Raw genomic sequence first — 25085 nt, 5'->3', positions numbered from 1 at the left:
GAGCTCTCTGAATATTTTGATTATTCATCATTTATTATATATATTAAAATATTTTTCTTACTCTGTCACTTTTCTTTTGAATTTGTTATGTTATTTGTCACAAAAAGCACATTTAAGAAAATATTTCATAATCAAATATGTCAGTCTTTCTTTATAGTATGAAATGTTTTAAATTTTCTATGGAACAATTTTCCCAACCTGTTACTAAAACTACCTCTAAATATTTATTATAATACTTTCTAAAGTTTACTTTTAAAACATATCATTTATACCTTTGGGTATTGTTTTTACATGTGTTGTGCTGTGAAGGAGGACATTTTCCACTAGCTATTCAATTATCTTAGGTGATTTTTTTTAAATCACTTTATTCATTTTTGTACTGATTCAAAGTTAAACTTTCATCACAGGTTCCCAAACACCAAGAATTTGATTCTGTACTCCTTCTGTTCTTCTAATGGGAGTTGGCTAGTCATTGAGCAATGACTTGTTTTGAGCAAAATTCCCTTATTTCTAAAGTATAGTTTCATCTTTGCTAGAGCAAGCTGATCATATTTTTGTATTTCTTATGCAAAACACTTTCATCTGCCTGAATGATCTGCTCTCCCACATGCTTTGGAATCAGATCACTGAGGAATGTGAACAATGTACTACAATCCATTTCCAAAAGAAGCTAGGACAGAGCAGGCCTGAATGGTTGGCCAGAGAGCCATACCCATGTAAGTAGCTTGCCCTTGCCACCTTCTCTGGGATCACTTATCTACCCTGCCCTTGTATGCTAGGCAAGCACAAGAGATACCTCAAGACCTTAACCAGTGCCAACTCTTCCTTGACTCCACCCCTGCAACCTAGTGGGCCTCTGCCAAGTTCAGTGTTGTCTACCTCTTAATGTCACAACATGCAGTTTTCCTCTCTCTATGGTCGTAGCCTATTTGTGTGTCCAGAAGAGTGGCATAAACTTGAGGTAGACTTGGGAGTCTCCTCCCTTTTCTGTTTACTGTAGCTTGAAAAAAAGGAATCTCACTTTCTTCAGTGCCTGTGGAGACAAGCCTGCATTCAGCTGATGCAAGTAAATGTTTCCAAACCACTGTTGAATGTCATTGTCAAGTATGAGTTGCAATGCAGGTCTCTTGCAGAATCAATGTTTGGGTAGTCTCCTGTTTGTCCACCAACATTTCAGGTCCTTTGTGGAATTTTGGGAGGATTGTTCTTCCATGCCCTGTTGAAGTTAGGTCTGGCAATATCACCTGTTTTATCCAGCTAAATGGGAACATAAATGATGTGTGTCAATTCCAGATGGCAGTTTTAACAGTCAACATGTGGGTTGCAGATTCTCTTTACCCTGCCTGAGTGATCATGGGGGGCTTAGTTGAGATTGGAGCCTTTATTGACTTGTTTTTCTTAGTGACCAAGATGAATGGACCAACCTCCATTCTGCCTGTCTTTCTGTGCATGTAGCATGACTGCTGAGTATGTTTGTGACTAAGCCATTCAGATTTGAGAGTTGATACCAAAGTGTGATTCATCCTGTCTCTATCAAGAAGTAGATAATCCCATCAGTCAAGAACAATGCTCTTTTAGGGGTAAGCAAGCTTGTACTGATAGCTCAACTGCCCACAGACCCTTTGTCCCTTTAAACATACTTCTTCAAATATATTTGACTCATGTTTTATACTTTTAAACAACTTTAAATGTTTCCTTTATAAGCTACTTGCCTCAAAGCCAGAGAGGCTTTTTGTTTGTTCATTTTGGGTTTTTTTTTTTGAGACAGAGTTTCTCTGTGTAACCACCCTGGCTGTCCTGGAACTCACTTTGTAGACCAAGCTGGCCTCAAACTCACAGAGATCTGCCTGCCTCTACACCCTACATTCTGCTCCCTGAGTGCTGGGATTAAGGCATGTGCTACCACTGCACAGTTGCCAGAGAGGCTTTTAAAAAACAAAATAGAACATTGGTAATTGTACAGCGACCCTCAGAGATTATGATAAACATTAAAAATTAGTAAATTTGGTCATATATAGAATACAAATGGTATACTTCTCTGAAGTTCATCAGCATACACAGTAAGTTGATTCTTACTTCATCACAGGCATGAGGCCTCATACTGACTGAATGCTGGCCCAAGGTGTGAAAACTAGCAGCAGGAGATCCTGTATCCAAGAGGTTGTGTTATAGCTGTTTGGATAGTTTATGAGCAACATTAATGATAGATTCAATGATAAGGCCAAAGTAGAGATTAGGGGGCCACATTCCTCATCACACTAATACCTTTAGCAGAGGATACTTTTTCATCACGTTTAGATGGGGGCTGATTTAACATATGGAGCCTGTAAGTGATGTATTTGCCCTCTTATTGAGAACCCTTCAGTGTGCTATATCTCCATTATATAGTCTGGTAATTATACAACTAAAACTAGCAGTTTTTAAAAATTGACTATTGTAGTGGCTAGTTTTATGACAACTTGACACAAGCTAGAGTCATCAAAAAGAAAGGACTTTCACTTGAAAAAATACTGCCTCAAGATAAGGCTGTAGACAAGTATATAGGGCGTTTTCTTAATTAGAGATTGGTGGGGAAGGGTCCAGCCCACTACGGGTGGTGCCATACCTGGGTTGGTGGTCTAAAGTTGTATAAGAAATCAGGTTGAGCAAGCCATGAGGGATAAGCTAGTAAGCAGCACTATTCCATGCCTCTTGATCCCTCCCCTGCTTGAATTCTGGTCCTGACTTCCTTTGATGATGAACTGTGATGTGGAAGCACAATCCAAATAACCCCCACACCACAAGTTTCTTTGGTCATGGTGTTTCATCACAGCAGTAGTAACCCTTACTAAGACAACTATGCTCTAGGAATTTATAAGTTTATTTGAAGCAGACCAAATAAACCAAACATTTCATGCTGAAAGCATTCCATTGGTAAGAGTTCAACCTATCCCTGGATTAGCTTCTTGGTTGACACAACTATTACATGCAGAGTACAGGGACCACATTCTGGCTCCTTTATCACACAGATGGCACCATCTTGAGTCCTAAATTTCCTGGGGTCTCGGTCAGCTACCACATTTTCATTACACTAATTTGGAAAGGAAAAATTCTGTTTTCCTCCAATAGACTTGATGTTGAGAAGCCTGAAGTCATGGCTCCATGGACCTCAGATGTCCTATCCTTCACTGAGTCATCTTCTGTTTGGAACTGTGACCCAACACCATACAGAAGTATCAAAGGGATTATGAGAGTTTGTATTCCTTGGGAAACAGTGCATCCCAGGCTCAAAATGATCTCTAAAAGTGACACCAGCTACTCCATCTGCAGCTCCTAGAGGGATTGCTGTTTTCTGAAACTGTCTCTTTAGTGTGGCCTAAGAGAACAGCAGCCATGCTGATTAGGAGTAAGTCCTGTTTGTTATTTCAATTTTTGAATTTTCCTCAAGAAGCCAACAAGGACCTACCCATTAACAGCCAACTGAAACATTTCCTGGGGCCTGCTCCAGGTCCTCATCCATGCTTATCGTGTGTGTGTGTGTGTGTGTGTGTGTGTGTGTGTGTGTGTGTGTGTGTGTATGCGTATGTATTTTATACATTAGAAGGAAGTGATATTCACACACATGCTAAGGGCTCCATAGAGAAAATGGGGTGGGTTGAAAAATTGGGTCCTACCCTGTCTGAAAGGGCTTGAAATTACAGCTGGAGGGAGGAAACATCTCCAGATTGGACCAGAAAGATACAAAGCCACCTGGAAGGACTTCATGGATGAGATGTGTCTGGAGACAGGGTGTGATGTACATCTAGGGGCGGGGAGTGGGCTGAGCTGTACTTGGGAGACAGTGTGGTGCAGTGGACAAAGCACAGGGGGTGGGTCAGTGTGGGAGGCAAGACTGCAGTGTGTTCTAGCTGTAAAAGTGCCCCGTGTCTTCCTCTGTGAACCTATTGAGGGTTAGAAATATTGGGTGTGACATCCGTGTCTGGCTTGGTTAGAGCAGCTTTCTTTAGGAAATGAGTGGTTGCTGAATGTATTGTGTGTAGTACTAGAAGGTCACCTCACTGATGGGTAGAACATAAATGGAAGATACTCCTCCAAGTTGCTGCATTTCACTGTTAAGGATAAAGTCAGAGGTAGGTTGCTAGATGGCATACATGTCTGGAGGTGCAAGAGGCACAAGGGCCTGGGGTTCGTGTAAGTGGTCTGAGCTTGAGAAGTGATGAGTTTAGGGTGATCAAGAGCTATTTGCTTGATAGGTAGTGTGGTGCCCCCATGGAAGGTGGAGAACCATAGAAGAAGAACATTTTCATAAGGAAAGTGTTCACCCTTCAGTACAAGTGACACTGAAGCCAAACCGTGAAAATCAAAATTATTAAAATTATACTTACACTCTTGAGTTATCTGTCTGTCTATATGGTAGAAAATCCAGGGGTTTTTAAGCATACAAGGGCAGCATATCATAATGAAAGAACCCTGGCTTAGACTCAGAACACCAGGCATATGACCTGTTTCTACTTAATACCTGCTGTGTGAGTTTGAGAATATTACTGTGCCCATCTGAGTGTCAGTCTGTCCAGCCACAAAGATAATACCTTCATCAATGTGTCACAGGACACATGTACAGGGAGTATTTCATACTAATCATATGTTGTTACCCTTGGAGCCTCAGTCCCTAATATGTCAGACCAATCAGATCTCAAGTCCTTCACACAGACCTTGCATCTTCCTTATTTTAGGGGTCACAATACACTGCACTTTGAACAAGTCATGTCGAACTTCCAGGTCTTCTGGATGCCTTCCCAGACAGAGCAGTCTGAGAGACTCCAGATCAGAGATATTGTACTCCTCTGTGGGGACTCACATCTTCCCCTTGCCATCTGCCTGTGGCAGAGAGGAGTTGGTCCTCAGCAGGACCCAGTTGTATCAGGAAGAGAGAGAACAGGAATGTCTGGTCCTCCTTGAGCCCAAGAGATCAATGATTGATGGTTCTGCTCAGGCTTCAGAAGGCCACGATGAGAAAGGATATGGGAAGATTAGTAGACAGAAGGGAAGAAGATGAATCTGCAGGCATGGTAGGAGTAAAAGGAGAAGGAAGGGAAGGAAGAAAAAAGGAAGGGAGTGAGGGAGGGAATGAGGGAAGGAGTGAGGGAGGGTAGAAGGGAGGGAGCAAAACAAGGGAACACAGAGTGAGCAAAGTAAAGGAAGGAAGAAAGAATGAAGGGAGGGGGAAGGGAGGGAATGAAGAGAGGAAGAGAGGGAAGGAAGAGATGAAGTGGATGAAAAGAACAAAGAGAGGAAGGAAAGGGTGAAGTGGATGAAAGAATGAAGGGAGGAAGGAAAGGAATAGAGAGATGGAAGAAAAGAAGGGAGGGAAGGAAGAGAGAACAGAAAGGACAGATGTCTGCTACCTATTGACCTTATGCTATATGCCCATTAAAATGCCAAGCTCATGAGCTCTTTCTGCCTCCTCCCACCACTTAGTGGTCTCAGCAATTCTGATGTTACAGACAAGTAAGTCACAAGCCTGAGTCTGAAAAGGTAAGTGTCATATCCAAGGTCACAGTCATTCTTAAGCCTTTTTCCAGTAAAACATGTTGCTTCCCCCTCCAGTTCTCTATTCTGTGTACTGACAGGGTGGCTGGCAGCTGGGAACAATGGCCAATGTAGGCCTCATGAAGAAGACACAGCTTCTCCTCAGGCAGAAGCCAACTAAGCCTACTAAGCTGGGTGTGTGCTGTGCTGGGCCACCCTCTCAGTCTGCTGGAACCCTTTCTAGCCCTGAATTTTTAGGGGTATTAGACAACCTGGCATTGACAGGAGGTCATGAAAGCAGTGGGTGTGTTGGTGGCTCCAGAGGCCTGAGCCTGGAGAGTTTTCTCATGGGGTAGGCAACTGCCTTCAGACAGTTTTGTCTCCCTTCAAAACAACTTTCTTTATATATTTGTACAGTGTTTCTTTAGAGAAGCTGAGGACTGTGAGGTACATTGGGTGAAGACACCTGGCTGAGTATGATACCAACTGGCAGATCTCATCTGCAGTGTGTGCTTTGCACCTAATGGAACAAAGCTCAGGCAGCTGCTGTTGTTCAAGACTTCTGCCCACTATAAGCACTGTACTGAAGCTCTTGGTCCTGTTGTACAACTCCCCACCTTCAGGACATTCTGATGAGCAGACTGAATTCCACTTCGCATTTTGGGGTGAAGAGAACCTCAAAGGTCTCCAGGGCTGGGGTTAGTGGCCCAGCACCTCATACAGTTGCACCTGCTCGTCCTTCTCAGTTGAACTCAGAAAGAAGCTGCCCTTAGCTCTCTTGTCTTGGGTCTCCTTGATGCTCCACAGTTCGTCCCTTCTGGGTCCCCTCTTTCTTGTATTGCAATGATCTACTCCTGTGGCTTTCTTCCTCACAAGGCTGGAGACACATGTTATAGCCACCCCTCCCCCAGTCAATAGACTAGTATGTCTGAAGCTCACAGACAGTGTATAACTTCTGTAAGATCTCAGAGTTAGCAGATCCTGAATCTAAGATTTAAACTTACATTACCTTGCTGTCATACCAAAGCATGTAAGTTTTTTTTTATTTCAAAATGTTCTTTTTAAACCATAAATAGGCTTTGAGGACTCCTCCAAAATGTCTTTCTCTACAGTTAACCTCAATCTGGGTACTCACGGCTGGTCCCCAAGGGTCTTAGGGTGATGGAATATTCTGCCTTTCAAAGAGAATGAGCTCATCATTCACTCACAAGTTTGCCTTTCAATTAACTGAACACTGCGGCTCTTTATTTAATGTTATTTCTACGTAATCTAATTTCAGCTGCAGGTTAATGGACCCGGAGGGAGTTATGGCTAGTTCGGTTTCAAATGAATTTAGCAGCATTCCTAGATTATTGGTTGTTAATGGGATCATACAGCTGTTTTGACTTTCTTCCAATCCTTCCTGAGGTGACTGTAGAGGAGAGGACAAAAACGGAGACCGTGGCCTTCATTTAGTGGTCCCTGGCCCTGCTGGTTTTCCTTCTGTCCTATTTGGCTTCCTGCCCATAGAAAATCACACATTCATAGCTGGACCCAGAGTTTCCTCCACTGATACTCAGTTGAAGACATGTGTTGAGAGCACAGTATGCCTAAGGCCCTGAATTTGTGCTGTTGAAAACACAGGGAAGGATCAGTTTGTGTGTGGAAAACTCTTAACTTGGTTGAGCAAAAATCACTATAACCACCAAGCTGTAGTTTCTTTATTTGCCCTGTTCATTGACAAGGCATTTATCATCCACAGAATATCTATCCATTCATTCTAATAATTTTGAATGCAAATCTATCCTGGAACACTTTTTTTAAATGTTTGTGTCTGTGTGTACGTGTGTGTATCGTGTGTATGCATGCGCATATGTACTTGCATGAGTTTATGTGTGGCCTGTGCATGCAGATGCTGAAAGAGGCCAGAAGAGGGAGTCTGGATCCCCTAAAACTAGAGTCACAGATGACTGTGAGCTGCCCAATATGGATATTGGGAACTGATCCCAGGACCTCTGTAAGAGAAATAAATGTTCTTAACTGCTGAGCCATCTCTCCAGCCCTGAGCATGTGTTTTTATAATAATGATTCTAAGCTCATGGGAACGTATGTTTTATAAGGAATATGAATAAATTAATGAGTACAACAAATTAGGGTGACTGACCAAAAGGGAGGAAGTATTAAAGACTATGAAAATACAGAAGAACTGTTCTTCCTTGGTATTGAGAGGTCAGGCTAAACTTCTTAGAGGTCCTTAGAGTTCTATTTAAGTTTAGGCCCAGCAGTCAGGCAGGAGAATTTGGCAGAGATGCCAGCATTAACACATATATGCTAGATGATAGAGACTAAGCCACAATGGGGAACATGTGTTGGGTGGTACTTCTACAGTGTAAAATGTGAAGGGTCTTGTAAGCCTGGGAAAGTGGATCCTATGTCCTACTGTGAGTGATAGAGCATGTGAGAGTCCTCACAGGTGAGTGACCGAACAATTTGGCTTCTGGTAAATTACCTAGCTGTACCATGTACTCATGATTTTACATGTAAACCTGGAGGCTGGGCAACTGGACCAAGAATTGGGTAGTATGGAGGAAGTAATAAGGGTAGAGATGAGTGGGATGGTTCGCAGGAGGACTGAAAATAAAGGCTATAAGATGTAATAGAAGTAAAACAAGTTCTTCTATCTGCATTAGAGTTCTAGAAAAATAAAAGTCAGTTGCTACCCACCTAATACTCAGTGTGTGAACTGGTGACTCCTAAACCCAGGAAGGTTTTCTTTACTGGAATACTAGATCAGTGCTGCTCTGCTCACAACCTTCCAAATGTAATATCTGAATCAGAAATAATTGGAGGTACTGGTAGCACAAGATGTTTTTGACTGCACACTTTGGGGTGATTCAGGACTCAGTCGGTCATGGGATACTTTCCTCAACAATGAAAATCAGGCTAAATGAGTTTTTCCTTTTCATCAGATAAAAGCTTCATTTTCATAGGCCTGCTAAATTATGCCTCAGTGATGGAATATTAATTGCTTTGTAAAGGAGGGAAAATTCTCAGCTCCTCCAAAAGCACAGAATGTAAAGGCTGATAACCTCCCCTATGGCACTCCACTTGTGAAATGGCTTTGGAGCTTAGAGAAATTATTGGAAGCAATATGTTTTACACATTTTTAAAGCCTGAGAAGTCTTCACTCTGATGAAGGTGATGTTTCTCGTCTTCAGGAACTCACACCCACATTTCTGCACTCCAATGTGTGAGCAGAAGTGGAAGGGGACTCTGTCTAGAAGAAGACTAGCACGACTGGAACACCTGCTTTTGCCCAAGCAGCCCTGCAAGCTTGGGGAGGTAGTCTTCCCGGTGTGTGGAGTGGGTGTGAAATGTGGGCAGTGACGATAAGCACATCCCGGGGCAATTGCAATGCTCAAATGAGAGCATCCCTTGCTCATATCTCTGAAACTCAGTCTCATTTCCTGCAAGAAGAAAAGACATGATGCCTTGCTACCATCATGTATCTGAGAGCTTAAAGAAAGACTGAGGCTTGGAGTGCAAGAGAGATTTGTCTGAAGTCACAGACTGGAGGCAGAAGAGCAAGTGTGATCAAGGTGTCTGAGAGCCCAATGCTCCTCTCTTGCACCACAATAATGCCCAGTTCCCTGGACATAAAATGCATTTCTGTGGTGTTAATTATCTGGATTTCTTCTTTGTCACATTAGATAGTTCAGGAACCACTTAGAAATGAGCTCAGAACTCCTTAGGCTCAAAGAGTCCTTGCTATATTTTGGATCTAATACATCCACCAAAGGCCATGTGCTAAAGACTTGGTTTGCAGCTTATGGCCTTTCAGGAAGTGATTGGATCATGAATGAACGAATCAATACATGAGTGTGTTCATGATTTGATGTGCTATTGGGGGGCGATAAAGCTTAAGAAGAAAGATCAAGTTGAAGCGACTACACAATTAGGGATTATACTTGGTCTTCATACCACCCTCCCCTGCTTCCTGGTTGCATGAAGTGAGTAGCTTTGCTTTTTTCATGCCTTTCCATCAAAATATATTTCCTTATGACAGGCCCAAAGACGGTGGGACTGGTGTTCAGCACACTGAAACCTTTGAAACCATAAGCTAAAATGAGCCCCTTCTCTTTTAAGTTGATTCCTTGGGTATTTTATCATAGGGATGAGAAATGAATGAACACTATATATATATAATTAAATTTTTTAAATGTATTCATATAGCATATTCTGATCACAATCCCCATCTCCCATTTCCTTCCAGATGCTCTCCATCTCTCCACTCACCCAACTCCACACCCTTTCTTTCTCTGTCTTTGGAAAACAAACAGGCAAACAACAAAAACAAACTAGAATAAAAACATTAAAAATTAAACAGTTTTTACTTCTGAACCCCAATCTCTTCTCTGATTCCAGGCTCACATTATGCAGACTGCTTCCCCCAGAAAGACCTTTGTGATACACTGGACTGAAGGACCTTTGTAAACATTGTCTACCACCCTCCAGATGCTGAGCACCTGAGTGTGGGGACTTGTCACATCCCATCTGTAAACCCTTCTGTGCCTCAGCCCATCTGAGCATTACAAGCATTCAGCAGAGCTGCCAAATTAAATATTTTAAAAAAATGTGGCTTCTACTAACTCATCATTGTCAGGGTTTGGGCTAACAAAAGGAAGAAACAAATCCCTGAAAACTTGACCTTACTCTATTATGGTATATCAAATTTGATTAAAAGAATAGGGCCTTCAGCACTGTTTCTCCTGAGACCATTTTAACACCAGCCCAATATTCCTTTTCCTGCTTGCCCAACATTTTTCATGCACAGATTTGAGCATTCCACATTGGGAACAAATGCCAAGTCCAAATTCCAACTCTGTCACATGGTTACTCAAGTCCTTGATTAAGTCTTTGCTAGGAGCAGAAATAATAGATCTGAGGGGCCATATAGCCTCCAACAGATAGGAGCTCATAGAGTTGATCAAGGATGGACTTGGTGTGGCACTGAGAGTTTCTCATGTGCAGCATCCTCAGTCATCATAGCACTCCACTTGCTCCAGTGTCTGTCAAACTAGTCAGCTCAGGGTTCAGCCTACTAGCAATCTCTGCATGAAGAGATTAGATGGAGATTTTGAGACTAGGGTGATCAGCTTCTTCCTACTACCATCAAACCCTTCACCATGACACAAGTCCACGTGAGCAGTCCTGGCCAATGTGTCACAGGAGTGACTTGCATATTCCTACGTTAAAGCACAGTGCAGCTAGTGCATACCTTCCCACCATTACTTTTTCTCTAGCATAACTTTTATTTTTTAAAAAAAATTATTTGTTCACTTTGTTGGTTAGTTGAGTATTGGTTGGTGTTTTACCTTCATGTATGTCTGAGCACAAAATGCAGGAGTCACAGAGAGTTATGAGCTACTGTGTGTGTTAGGAATCAAACCAGGATTCTATGGAATAGCAGTCAGTGTTCTTAACCACTAAGCCATAGTACAAACTCTTTGAAATGGAGTTATGAGCTCTAAGAAGCCTGGATGGCTGAGTCACTTCATGAAGGAGCCTAGCATGAGGAAGCACTCAACATTACCTATGCCAAGCTCTCTAGATTTGAGGGTTATTTGTTGCCCCAGGATAACCTAACCTATCCTAACTACCATAGAAGCATAGTATTTATTAAACATCTATGATTGTTGGCTTTGCACCAGGCATTTAGAATAAATGATAACACAGTCATTCACGGGCCCTGTTTTCATTTAGATAATAAATGAAGAAGTAGAGAAGCAAGTAGACAATTACTACCTGGTGTGATAAATACTCAACTACAATTTGCTCTGAGAGAATAGAGCACAGTCACACTGTGGTCTATGGTCAAGGAGGCTTTCGAGATGAAGTAATATCTAAGCAGAATCTGAAGACACAGTGCTACCTTGGGGATAAGCATGGCTATTTTGAAGATTAAGTGATGTTTTATGTAGCATAACAATGTGCCTTGTGCCTTGGTACATCCTCAGTACCAGATGTCATGTCTTGTCTTAATTTTTCAGATAGTTTTTCGTTGGTGTAGCCACCACCTTGCCTGAGTAATACAAAAAGGTGTCCTCCTCCCTTCTGGAATTCCTTTACTGTGTGTGAGCTTTAGGGACAGAACAAAACAGGGGTGAGTCATTCCATCTGTGACTTAAAGAATGCATCTTAGCTACTGAGTCACAGAATCATACAGGCACAGAACATTTGGATGAGAAAGGAGAGAGAGAGAGAGAGAGAGAGAGAGAGAGAGAGAGAGAGAGAGAGAGAGAGAGAGAGAGAGTATCTCCTCTTGGCACAGAAGATATCTTGAAGCAAATTTATAGCAGGATGTTAAATCCAAAGCCTCTAGCAAGTGCCAGGAGGTAACACATGAGAAATTCAAATCCAGATCCCCAGTGGTAGAACTCAAAAGGAAATGTCAGGGAGCCTGTCCAGGGAGCATCATCCGCATTGCAGTTGCAAAGAAAGTTAAAATAATGGAGAGAGGAAACGTGCAGAGATGTCTGCAGACGTGCATTCTGTGTCACCTCTGGTTTCAGAAGAAAGGCCTCAGTGTGTCACCCCCAAAGCTCAATGAAGTGTCTCCTGCACTGAGATCAATTCCTAACCAAGGACGCATAGAGGGAAGGTGGGTGACCACTGATTTCTGGATGGAACCCAAGGAATGCTACTGCCCAGAGACCTGGGGTTTCTTGGAGCAAAGGACACAGGAACATTTTCTAGAAGCCTGAGAGGCTGTGTGGGACTCTTTCGATTGAGAGGGGGCCAGAGAGGGCACACTGAAATTAATAATGTGACCTGTGATGACATCTCATTATTAAAAAATAATCAGAATTCTAGCAGCTAAGGAAGGAAGAGAGGGAGGCATCCACCAAGATACAGTTGCTTCTATCTGGGGTGGGGCACTTTCTGAGGCTAATTAGAAACAGGATGTCTGAAGTATCCATGCATGCCAATGATTCTGCCAGGTCCTGGGGTGCCATCCAAAGAAGATCTGCCCCCTCTTACCTCTCCTCTCACCTTTTCCAACCCCAGATAGAGGTGAAAAGAAGCTGACATTCATGGAACAGTTAAAATACAAGTCAGATATATTGAAAACAACCACAAAGGCCCCACCTTTCTCCACTACAAGCTCTCGCAAAAGCATCTATCCTTGAGAGAATGAAGACTCCTCACTGTACAATCTTTTAGTTTGTGCTAAGTAAGATCTTTGAGTGAGTACTCAGGCACTAAATCCAAACAATGGCTGGGACTTAAAATGACCTAAAAAGCTATGAGTGGGTTTGTGTTGTTTTTATTAGGGGCATGAAAAGGTGGACCTACTGCATAAATTTTAAAGAGGTGACTGGAGAAAGCAATAGAGGGATGTTTTAATTGCTTTTTCAAGCTGTGCTTTTTTTTGACCTGTATTTTATGGATGTTCTTTCATCTCTTATAAGCATCAAGGAGCAAAGATCTTTTAAAATTACTTGGGCATAAAAAATGTTAAGCATGTATCAATTGTGCACCATCCATTATCTTCCACTTAGGATATGAAAATGTCCTTTGTGTTTTCTTGATTTTAGTGATTCGTCTTGACTTGCTAATGAAACATAAGGAATATTTGTAAAAATTGCTTTTCAAAAAGTGTTTGTGTGATTATTCATGTGTGCACATGTGTGCGTATGTAGGTGCAAATGTGTATAAGGGGAGGCACATGCATGTGAAGGTCATAAGCCAACCTTGAGTGTCATTCCTCAGGAGTTGTCTGTCTTGACTTTTTAATTAGCAGTTCTTTGAGATTTTTTGTATAATGTGTTTTGATCATATTCACCTTTCCTCCAACTCCTCACATATCTATCCCCTTCCCTATCCACCCAAACTTATGTCCTCTTTTATTTTAACCCACAGATGAATATATCTTACATTTTGAGACAGGATCTCTCACTGGGATATGAGACTTGAAGATTAGGTTTAGCCATCTGATGTGTGAGCCCTGGAGGTATTCCTGTCTCCATTTCCCTAGCACTGGCCTTACAAGCATGCAGACCATGCCCAGGTTTTAAGTAGGTTCTAGAGATTAAAGTCAGATTCAAGTGTTGCCATGGCAAGCAATTTGTGGGCCTGAGCTTATACTCAACCCCTAATCTTTATAGTTACCTTGTGATCACCAGCTCTCACACCATCCTGGTAGGGATTTTAGTGTGTCAACCAGGGATTCTTATCCAGGTAGGTTTCAGGGACTGAGTCCTTAGGAATGAATACAGAAGAATGAGAAAACCATGTGACAGACAACAATACCTCTGTCCTGAGATATTCTAGAAGACTCTGAACTTGGCCAACTGCTGCAACCTAGATAGAGCTGGAACCTCTGTTTGTATCCCATTCTTAAGTCTTTTTCAGGGTATTGAAATAGAAGCAGGAACACACACATAAATACACAAACATACACACACACAAACCGCATACACACATACACAAATGATGCACTCATGCAGACATACACACACACACACACATGTATGTATACATGTGTGTGTGTGTGTGTGTGTGTGTGTGTGTGTGTGTGTGTGTATACGTACACATGCACACACATACACTGATGTGCTCCAAATATCTGAAGACAGTTTATTCTGGAGCCAATTTTGAATGATGATGGCCCAGAAACACAGATTTAGATCACCCAAAATTTCATGTTTCAACATGAAAAGAGTTTTACAACATTTTATAGTTTTACACACTGAAGACAGTAATAAATCAGGTAAGTTTAAAATATATTGGTGGGTACATTAGAGAGGGGGTAAGAACAAGGTGGTGGAAGATTTTCTGTAGGCCTCAGATGCTGATGACATTCTTAGCTTTAGGGTTGGTAGATGCTTGCTCTCTGCTGAGGTAAGAGATTCCAAAAGGTTTATTTGTTTGTTTGTTTGTTTGTTTGTTTAATCTATCATTCACAGAGATGGGCAAAAAAAATGGCTATTCATGGGACTAAATCCAGTCCAAGATGAGATAATTAGCCTCTGCGTCTGCAACATTACAATCTCTCCACATCACTGTAATTCTAACCAGAAAATCAGTCTTTGCAGACCCAGATTTTCATTGAACATGCATTCATACTGGTACACACACACATGCACACACACACACACACGCACATGCACACGCACCCGCACCCGCACGCGCACGCACACGCACACACACACGCACACGCACACACCAAACTTTCTCTTTCTATACCACATCAGAAATTAGCTCAGGGTCTGGAAGGGAAATGTTGATTTCTTTAAAAAGTTATGACTTAAGAGGAAGTTTATTTGTGGTAACAGAGAAGAGCAAAATGCATCTTCCAACACTCCAAATGTACATTTCTTCATGAAGCAATTTTCCTTTCCTAAAGCACTTCCTCCTCTCTGCCTCTACCCCTTCTCTCTCTTTCAGGCTCAACTGTACTTCTCTCTCTCCCTTCCCCCTCTCTTCCCTCTCTTTCTTCTGCATTGCCAGAATTCTCTCCCAAATTCATCCCATCTCTGTGTATATTCTTCACCTCACTGACTAGTCCAACAAAGGTCCAGCTTTAGCTTCACACCCAACCAGCCACCCAAGGGCTTCCTCGCCCTTGCATTTTTCTTGGAGCATCCCACATGATTTATAAAAGATTACCTCCATCCACGTTTCTGTGTGTAAGTACAGACTGACAATAACTTCACCAGTTTAGTGAGAATTATCTGAGCTCCTTAGATTCTAGCCCTACTGAGAAACCCACATTCTCTTCTCTATCCATTCTTGTCACTGAAGATCTACATGCATAGATTCATGTATAATCCAGAATGTATAAAAATAGAGAAATTCATGGAGGCCAGTCATTTTTTTCCCATTTTCATGTGTGTGTATGTTTGCACATGTGTGTGGGGGAGAGTGTATTCCCTGTCTCTAACTTCTGAACCTGGCAAGTACTTTGACCACTGAGCCGTCTCCCAAGCCCTTGGCTACTTCCTTTTAAAGTGTAAATGGCCTTTAAGAATTGAACACACCAAAATCACATTTCCTAAAATCACAACCCTTTGTCATCAGCTGGAAGAATGGAATGAATTTTCAAGCTGGAGTCAACTTCTGTATCTCTATTTATAACTGTATTCACTCCACAAGTGCATCAATGACAAAAAATGTCTACAAACTTTTAAGGAAGCAAAAGACTGGGAGAAATAGAACATATTTCAAGATATAAAATTAAACTGTATTTCATTACAAATGAAAATCAGAATAAAGTATTAAGAAGGGGCATCAGTCTTTTAGGGCTTCAAATGTGATGATAAAAACAAAATGTTCATAACTACTTAAAAGCACATAGATGTTAAAAATCTAGTGACATATCATTTCCCCCTCTCTCTGCAAGGGTAGACTTAACTCCCAGGCAGCTCTGTGAGGCAATGCAGCTACATTTTCATGTTGTATGAGGCATGAGTTCTTCATAGGAAATGACATTTAGTTTTGATGACTTCATTTGACTGAATAATACCCCCAACCTGTCACCCTTATCTATGAAGCTAGACTTGAACAAAGAAAGAGGCAGCAAAATCCTTTGGCTTAAAATCAAAGTGAGGACTAGTCTTCCTCAAAAGAAACTAGGGATGACAGATATTTGGCCAGGGACTGCAATGTAAGATGAGGTGGGGTTTGGAAAATCTATCCAAGCCCCCTGTCTTAGTTAGGGTTTTATTGCTGTGATGAGACACCATGACCATGGCAGCTCTTATAAAGGAAAAATATTTAATTGAGGCTAGCTTACAGTTCAGAGGTTTAGTCCATTATTATCATAGCAGAAAGCAAGGCAGTATACAGGCAGATATGGTGTTGGAGCTGAGAGTCCTTACATCTTTATCCAAAGGCAATAGGAAGTGAACTGTCTCATGGGGCATGGCTTGAGCATATATGAAACCCCAAAGCCTTTGTCCACAGTGGCAAACTTCGTCCAACAAGACGACACCTACTTCAACAAGGCCACACCTCCTAATAGTGTCACTCCCTTTAAGGGCCATTTTCTTTCAAACCACCACACCCCACAAAGCTACAAATCCACCCACAATGTGATATAAACCAAGAAAAGTTATATCCATTGTACTTCTCTCTCTCTCTCTCTCTCTCTCTCTCTCTCTCTCTCTCTCTCTCTCTCTCTCTTTCTCTCTCATCCATATCCTCTTTGCCTTTCCACTGTTCCATCATATAGCCAGAAGGTCTTTGAAGTGTTTGAAGATTATCTATCCTTCTGAAATATATCTCTGTATGTCTATAAAACTTAATTAACATGGCTATAAGTTTGACTATTAAAATGAATATTAAGTTGTATTTCTTAATTATGTATTATATTTTTAAATGAGCAAAATAAACACAATACTCTAAACAAGAGTAGAAATATATATATATAACAAAATTAACCTTAAAGTTGTATCAATAAACCAAAATCCATATTAATGTAAAATATATAAGATTAACCAAATCCCATAAACAAAGACAAACATCTATAATCCACTTTTTTTCGGGAAAGTGGGCATAGTTTTCTAGGCTACTTCCTATTCATTGGGGGCACTGGTAATCTTATGGGGACCCAAAGAAAATTTAGGATTATGGTCAAGTCCTGACTGGAGTCGTCTGTGAGCCTGCATTGTCTGAGCCAGCTGCCTTGAAGCTGTCCTGGATGCTGGATCATCTGGAGACCTCTTGGGGGGCTTCCTTGATGGAACCATATTAACCTGGAAGAGATCCACAGCTTCTCATCCTCTATGGAAACAAAAGCAGAACCTCTTTTCCAAAGCAACAATTCCTTAAATTTTGAAGTCAAGATACCTTCAAAGTATTTATATTGGTTTAACTTAGTGGCCCCCATAATCAAATATCTCTCTGTAGTTAGGACATTAACAGTCAAAAACTTCAAAGAAAATATAATAATTTACATAATCCAGATTCTCTATGTATTTTCCATTCTTATATGGCTTAACTTTAATATTAGTTTTACTGTCTCTTTAAAGACTTAATTTTTTAAGAGTATTTATTTCTTTATATAACTGCCTATATTCCCTTTCCTCTCTCCTCTCAGCCTATGTATATTTTTAAACATACTGTAACCCATTTTGAGTTTTTTTCCATCTGAATATGGTCTTATTGTGTATCTAAACATTTTCTGACCAGGAGAGAGTTTAAATTGTTATGCTGCACAGCTAGGACATAATATGTAGCTTCAGGTGCTGGCTCTGCCCCATTTGGCTTCCCAATGTGGCGGAGGTACATTTACTGCCAGCTCTGGGAGCCATGCTCACTACCAATTCTGGGAAGCAGTGAATCTATTTCTCTATCAATCAGCATGTAACCCAGAAACCTTTTTTTTTTTTGGTCTGTACTAGCAAAAGCTAAATCTGCCATACAGTAGTCTGCACAGCTTGGAGACACCTCTGTGTACTGTGGCAGGAATCCACCATGCTATAGGTCAAGCCCACATGCCGAGGCATCTCTGTATCATGGCTTCCATGAGAGACACAACTAGTAAGCTGTTATTAGCTCTGTTCTAGAATCTCTCAGATTTTAGGTGGAAACTCCTGCCCCATGTTGGGTGCCAAATATAGCCAGAAGTTTTCCTGTGTCCTATCTGGTCTTGGTCACAATCCCTTGGTCCCAAGTAAACCTATAGAGGCTTATATTAATTACAAACTGTACGGACTATGGCTCAGGCTTCTTGCTAGCTAGTTCTTACAACTTAACTCAACCCATTTCTATTGAGCTATGTTTTGCCACTTGGCTTCATGGCATTACTTGTTCTCTCACATCTTGCTTCTCCTGGCAGCAGCTTGCTCTGCCCTTCTCCTGACTTGAAAGTCTGATTGGCTCTTCCTAGTAGCTACTCTCTCTCTCTCTCTCTCTCTCTCTCTCTCTCTCTCTCTCTCTCTCTACCTCTCAGGCAGCAGCCGAGGCCTTGGAATGCTGTCCTGTGATCAGAGGTGTGGTACTCCCCTTCTTTCATGGGCTATAACTGGGACATGACTCTTGTCCTATCTCAGCCTAGAAGGATGAAAAAGGACATAGTGTTATTCAGATCCTACAGTGGAAAACCTAAGTTGCTATAGCCTGATATCTTGAACTTCTTTTTTTTTTTTTTGTTTTGTTTTGTTTTGTTTTTCGAGACAGGATTTCTCTGTGTAGCTTTGCACTTTTCCTGGATCTCGCTCTGTAGACCAGGCTAGCCTTGAACTCACAAAGATCCACCTGCCTCTGCCTCCCAAGTGCAAGGATTAAAGGTGTGTACCACCACCACCCGGAGATATCTTGAACTTCTGAAGTTAACCAGGAAATATAATATTCCCCAGAACTTTAACATCATGGTGTTTATTTGCTTTGACTCATTAAGTCCCTGAGGGTCAATCCTGTGTTCACTGACCTACATTTTAGTATTTCTAGCTCATTCCCTGCCTGGGACAGAATAGGGAGACTGAGATGCTTAGTAAATTTTTTACAATAACTGCTGTACTGTAACCCCTACTGGCAAAGAGATATAATGGCAGTCAGAGATTGTTAGTTTTTTCCTGCCACAAATGAATCCATCATCATCATCATCATCATCACCATTATCATCATTATAGTTGTTAGCAGCAGCACAACCATTGTCACCACCACTATCTTCAACATCACCACCATCTCTATCATCATTGCTACCATCATCCTCCACCACCACCATTACTATCATCCCCACTATTACAACCATTATCATAATTACCATCACAATCATCATCACTATTACCACCATCACCATCACCATCATTATCATCTACATGGTCATCTATTTTCATCTCTGTGTCCACAATACGTAGCTTGACATGAAGTAGATTCTCAGTAATATTCCTTGGTAAGCTGATGTAAATGACTGGCTCTCAGTTTTGAAAGCCAACTTTCATTCCTTCAACAATAAGTTAATTGTTCTCTAAAGTAATCATAGATGTTTGCAAATCATCAGATAGTAAACTGAACTGAACTCCTACATGAGACATGCTGATTTCTGAAGCAGTGTGTCCACTAGCATACCCTGCTTCTGATGTGGTGGAAATTCTAGGTCCTTACTCTGCAGTTTTGCCTAGGCAACAAAGACAGTTTGAGCCAATGGGGCACAGAAAGGAGTTTCCTGAAGTTGGGTCAGAGATTTAGAAATTATTCCTCCCCATTTATGACAAAAATGGATTTTTTTAGAAACTCTAAGTACCCATTTTTGCCTTTTTGTGGGGAGGGGAACATTTTTATCTCTGGACCATGTGTACTTTTCTTGGGCTTCATCAATGCTGACAGTATCAGTCATGATAATGAATCACCACTTCTGGATATCTAATTACTGGGAAAAGCAAAATCTCTACTGTTGAAATCATGTTTAATTAAATATTATTACTTTTAATTTATTATTATTATTAATAATTTATTATATAATTTTAATATTATTTTGATGTTAAATATTAAAATCCTTGATATAGTTGTTAGAGTTGACTACAGCTGTGGCTTGCCTTACCTGTGAGATCTTGTATGTGTACAACCACAGCAAAGCTTGTGGTAATGCTGATGACTGCTTGGAACTCAGCATTACTGCCTTTGGGAGGTCCATAAGATAAACCTAGGCTTTGATTTTTAGAGAGACAAGGAGGGAGGGTGTAGGTTCTACTGTGTTGGGGCCTGAGGGACCAAATCCTATCTTAGCTACTTTCTAGCTGTAAATACATGTTAGCACTGGGTGTCATAATGACTTACCATAGACTGGCAGATTTAAACCACAGGAATTTATTTCTCACACTTCTAGAGGCTGGGAGTTCTAATATTAAAGTGCTGGTTGATTCAGATTCCCACAAAGACATTCTGAACTTATTGAAGGCAGTCATCAGGTTGTATCCTGGGGGGGGTGGGGAAGGGCTCTCTTTTTTCTTCCTTTAAGGGTACTAATCCAATCACAACAGCACACATACACACACACACACACACACACACACACACACACACACACACACACACACACACAAACACACACACACCATCTCATATAAACATATTTGTCTCCTAAAAGATCCATCTCTAAATACAATCACATGGAGAATTAGACAATATATGAATTGGGGGGGATAATTTCTCCAGAAAACTGGAATATTATTTGCTATACATAACTAAGCAGAGACCTCAGGCAAGTATTAGCAACCAGACACTCAATTTCCATATCTGCAATGTGAAGCAGGACAGCTTACCCCAGATCCTTGGGGAGTGGAGAGGAATCGGTGCACCGAAGCTCTCAGCATATTAGCGGATACATGGTCAGAATGCTATCACTGTTTGCTGCCTTTTGTGCTCTCCCTGGACCCTCTGAGCAATAGTGAAGGGGTTCAAGGACCTTTCATTAGCTGGAGAATGAGAGGGGGAGTGAAGAGACCCTTACAAACCATCACTGGCTTGATTTCTGGAGACTACTCAACAGTGGTTCCAAGATTGCTGTCTTAGGGTTTTCTGCTGCTGTGAAAAGATACCATGAGCACAGCAACTCTTATAAAGGAAACACATCTAATTGGGGTGACTCACTTACAGTTTCAGAAGTTTAGTCTATTATCATCATGGTGGAGAACATGGTGGCATGCAGGCAAACATGGTGCTGGAACTGAGAGTCCTACATCTTACAGGCAACAGGAAATGGACTGACAGTCACACCGAGGGAAACCAGCACAAAAGAAACCCCAAAGCCTGCCCCAGAGTGACACACTTCCTCCAACAAGACCATACCTTCTAATTGTGCCACTCCCTTTGGGGGCCATTTTCTTTCAAACCACCACACTTGTACTCTTGTGTTAGAATGAAGTCACTTATTGTGCCACTCTCCACACTTGTGTCCAGTCTGGTCCTCTTGCCTGGAGACCACACTCCATTCTCTGATTAGTTGCTAGTTATCCCCCCGCAAGCACTACACCTCTGCAGATGCTCCAGATCCCCCACCCCTGGCAGATATTGCTTCTCTAACCTCTCTGAACATCCTCTCTTGGCCCACCACAAAACTGTGTGGTTGATGGTTACTGATAATGTGCAAACTTAGCATCAGCTACAGTCCTGGCAGATGTAACTACATGTACGTTGAATGAAATGTTGCATGCCCATAAAAATAGAATTAAATTTAGTAGTAAATAAAACCTTTCCATGCAGCTGTACACTTGGTATATGAAATAAAGTAATTTTGTTTACTCTTTTGTTTTCTGTAGGATAAACTGGGCATATCTGTTACATCCACAGGACATTTTTTCAGTGAACCTTCTGCTTTATTACTGCAAAAGTGAATAGACTGCTACTATCTTATTTGAGTGAGATCATGCAAAGAAACAAGCAAAACATATGTTTAGAGATTGAAAAAGCACAATTAATAATTCATGAGCTAAATTAGCAATCATAATGGGAACTTAGGAGTGAATGATGATAAAAGGATTACACATTAAAGCTTAAGTAATGCAATTTAAAGGATACTTAGAGAAAAATATATTGTCTTAAATCTATGTATTGGAAAAATTAAATGTCAAAAAGTACACATTTAATTTATGAGTTAGAAGAAAAGATAAAGACTAAGCTGAAAGAAGCAAAAAGACAAAGTTAAAAAATAGATTAAAGAGAAATCAGGATATTGTAAATACACATACACTCATATTTATTTAAGGTAATTCATGAGGCTGGAGAGATGGCTCAGCACTTAATAGATACCACTGCTCTTTCAGATGGCTGGAGTTCAAGTTCCAGCACTTATGTCGAGCACTCAAAACTGCCTGTAACTCTAGCCCCCAGGGATCTGACACCCTCTTCTGGCTCCAGCAAGTACTTACACAAGTGTAATTCTCTCTCTCTCTCTCTCTCTCTCTCTCTCTCTCTCTCTCTCTCTCTCTCTTACACACACACACACACACACACACACACACACACACACACACACACACACACACTAAATCAGATCATTACCTGCACCCTGCCCCTTGCCCAGACAGGAATCTTATCTCTGTGTGTGCTATCCAGGTGAGTCATCAAAGACCCTTGCTCATGCCACTTCTCCATACCCAGGCCCAGTCAGGAGTTGTACCAGTGAAAGTTTTCTGTAGGTAAGCCATACCAAACTCTTGACCGTGCCACCCTTCCATGCCCTGGCCCAACAGGGCTTCAGACTCACATGCTCTATAAAGGAACTTAACTCAGCTCCCAGCCTCATACCACCTTCCTCTGCTCAGACCCAGCTGGGAACCACAGGCTTTCTTGGTTACCACTGAGTTAGAGTCATCCAAGACTTTAGTAAAAGTCAACACTGAGTATCTGAAGAACACTTCATATGTGATCTGAAGTCAACTAAGTTTGGGCAACAGCAAAAACAGAACCAAACTTCTGCTCAACAGAGACAGTGTGGACTCTTATCATATATACATGACTACATAAATCCACATGCCCAGGTCCTTTTATAGAAACACAAACAATACAAAATGCAAAGACAATATACTCTCTTCTCCTGCTCCCCCAAAAACCACTAGTCCTACATACAGAAATGTTACCTAGATTAACCCCAGGCCACAGAATTTAAAAGAGCAATTATAAACGTTGTCAAAAAATTCAAGCAGTTTATAGAGGACACAGACACCTGGATGAACTTAAGGAGGATAAGAATAAACTCCTGATTGAAGTCCAAAAAAATACAAACATACAGCTGAATGAAATAATAAAGACAATTCAGGATTTGAAACCTGGATTCAACAAATAGAACTATCTGGCACTATTAAAGGGTAGATAGGTCATAGGCCTTAGGAGAGAACCCAATACTATTATGTTGTTTAATGGATATAGTACTTAAAAAGACTCCTAATGACTTATTGCTGTACCCACAGATTGGAGCATTTCCTACGCCTCATCAGAGAAAGGTTTCCTTGCAGTAGATGAAAATTAGCCCACAGACCCTCTACTGGTCAATGTCTGGAGACCTATAGAATTCTCATCCCTAAATTGGACATTCATATCATCACCCCAAGTGTCAGGGATATTTGCAGAAGAGGGCGGCAGGAAGATTGTAAGAGCTAGATGTGATGAATAACTTTAAGAGTGTTTCCAGACTCAACAGGCAGATGCACATATGAACACATAGCAATTATGACAACATGCCCCGGACCTGCACAAGCTCCAGCCAGATCAAATCCCAGCATAGATGGGGTAAGTGGATATGGAGCTATTGGAATTTGATAGCTTCTAGGAGAGGGATAGTCTGGTTTTGTTTTTTTTTGTTTTTTGTTTTTTGTTTTTTTAGTGATGTAACCCCCTGGTAGACTGACCACACACCAGAGCAGGCCTCAAGCCCAAGACTAGCATGGCAACACGAACTGGAGTCAGTTGAGGAGAGAAGAGGTCATCTCAACATTTGTGAGAATGAATGAAATGGTGCTGGATATGAGGAGGAAAAAAGATGGGAGTGTGCATATGTTCAAAATGCATTGCACAAATCCTCAAAAAATAATAAAGAATCTCAGAACATGAAGATAAAGTAGAGGATTGAGTTCAACTCCTGGATTCCACATGATGGAAAGAAAGAATGAGCTCCCACAAGTTGTTCTCTGACCTCCACCTGTGCACTGTGGCATGTGAGCGCGCGCGCGCGCACACACACACACACACACACAAACAAATAAATAAATAAATAAATAATAAATAAATAGATAAATAACTGTAACGAAAGCTTCTCCACTTAAAAGATTCAATAGGATTGTTTATTAGTTTACATTTTTAAAAAACAGTAGAGTGAGACTCTACTGTAGCATGAATCTTAAAAGGTCTTATTAATAAAAAACAAACCCAGAGTCAGGTATTAGGGTGAACACTTGAAAGATCAGAGAAACAGAACCAGCCACAGCTAACTTCACCTCACCAGTTCCTCAGCTGATCTTGTTTCCTCAAACTGGAAGCCTCTGTGTCCTCATCGGAATGGATCTCAGCTGAACTGCTGCTAGAAGCCTAAAGACTTAACCAGGCTCTAGTTCCTGGTCCTCACGCCTTATATACCTTTCTGCTTCCTGCTATCACTTCCTCGGTCTAGTAGCTGTTCTGTTCTCTGATCCCACAATATCACCACACTCTATTGTTATATATTCTATGTTAAGAGTATCAAAATCTGTAACAATTAAGGTGAACTTACACATAACTTTTTGCTTCAACAAAAACATTGTACATAGTAATTAAGGAAGAAATTCATGTCTGGTACTATAAACTTAGTCAACTACCCATGGTTAGAGAGGTCATAAGTCCCAGAGGAGAACCTAGTACTGCTGTTTTTCCAAAACAATATCACTTCTAACTGTGTTCTAAATACTTATCCTTATATTCACAGATACAGTGGCTCTTATCCCTCATCATTGTTTTTCAACAGACAGAAGCTATTACAGAGATCAATAACTGATCACAATACAGAAAATAAATGACTGTGTCGTGTCTAGCCCCAACTGGTACATCTACAACCCAAATCCTTCACCTAAGCCTTTGGAAACATCATGGAAGTAAAGGAAAAATGACTGTAAGAGCCAGAG

Source organism: Peromyscus californicus, unplaced genomic scaffold, assembly GCF_007827085.1.
Source record: "Peromyscus californicus insignis strain IS unplaced genomic scaffold, ASM782708v3 Scaffold_20__1_contigs__length_68692818, whole genome shotgun sequence".
NCBI lineage: Eukaryota > Metazoa > Chordata > Mammalia > Rodentia > Cricetidae > Peromyscus > Peromyscus californicus.
The sequence above is the reverse complement of the archived record's forward strand: the minus strand, read 5'-3'. Positions refer to the sequence as shown.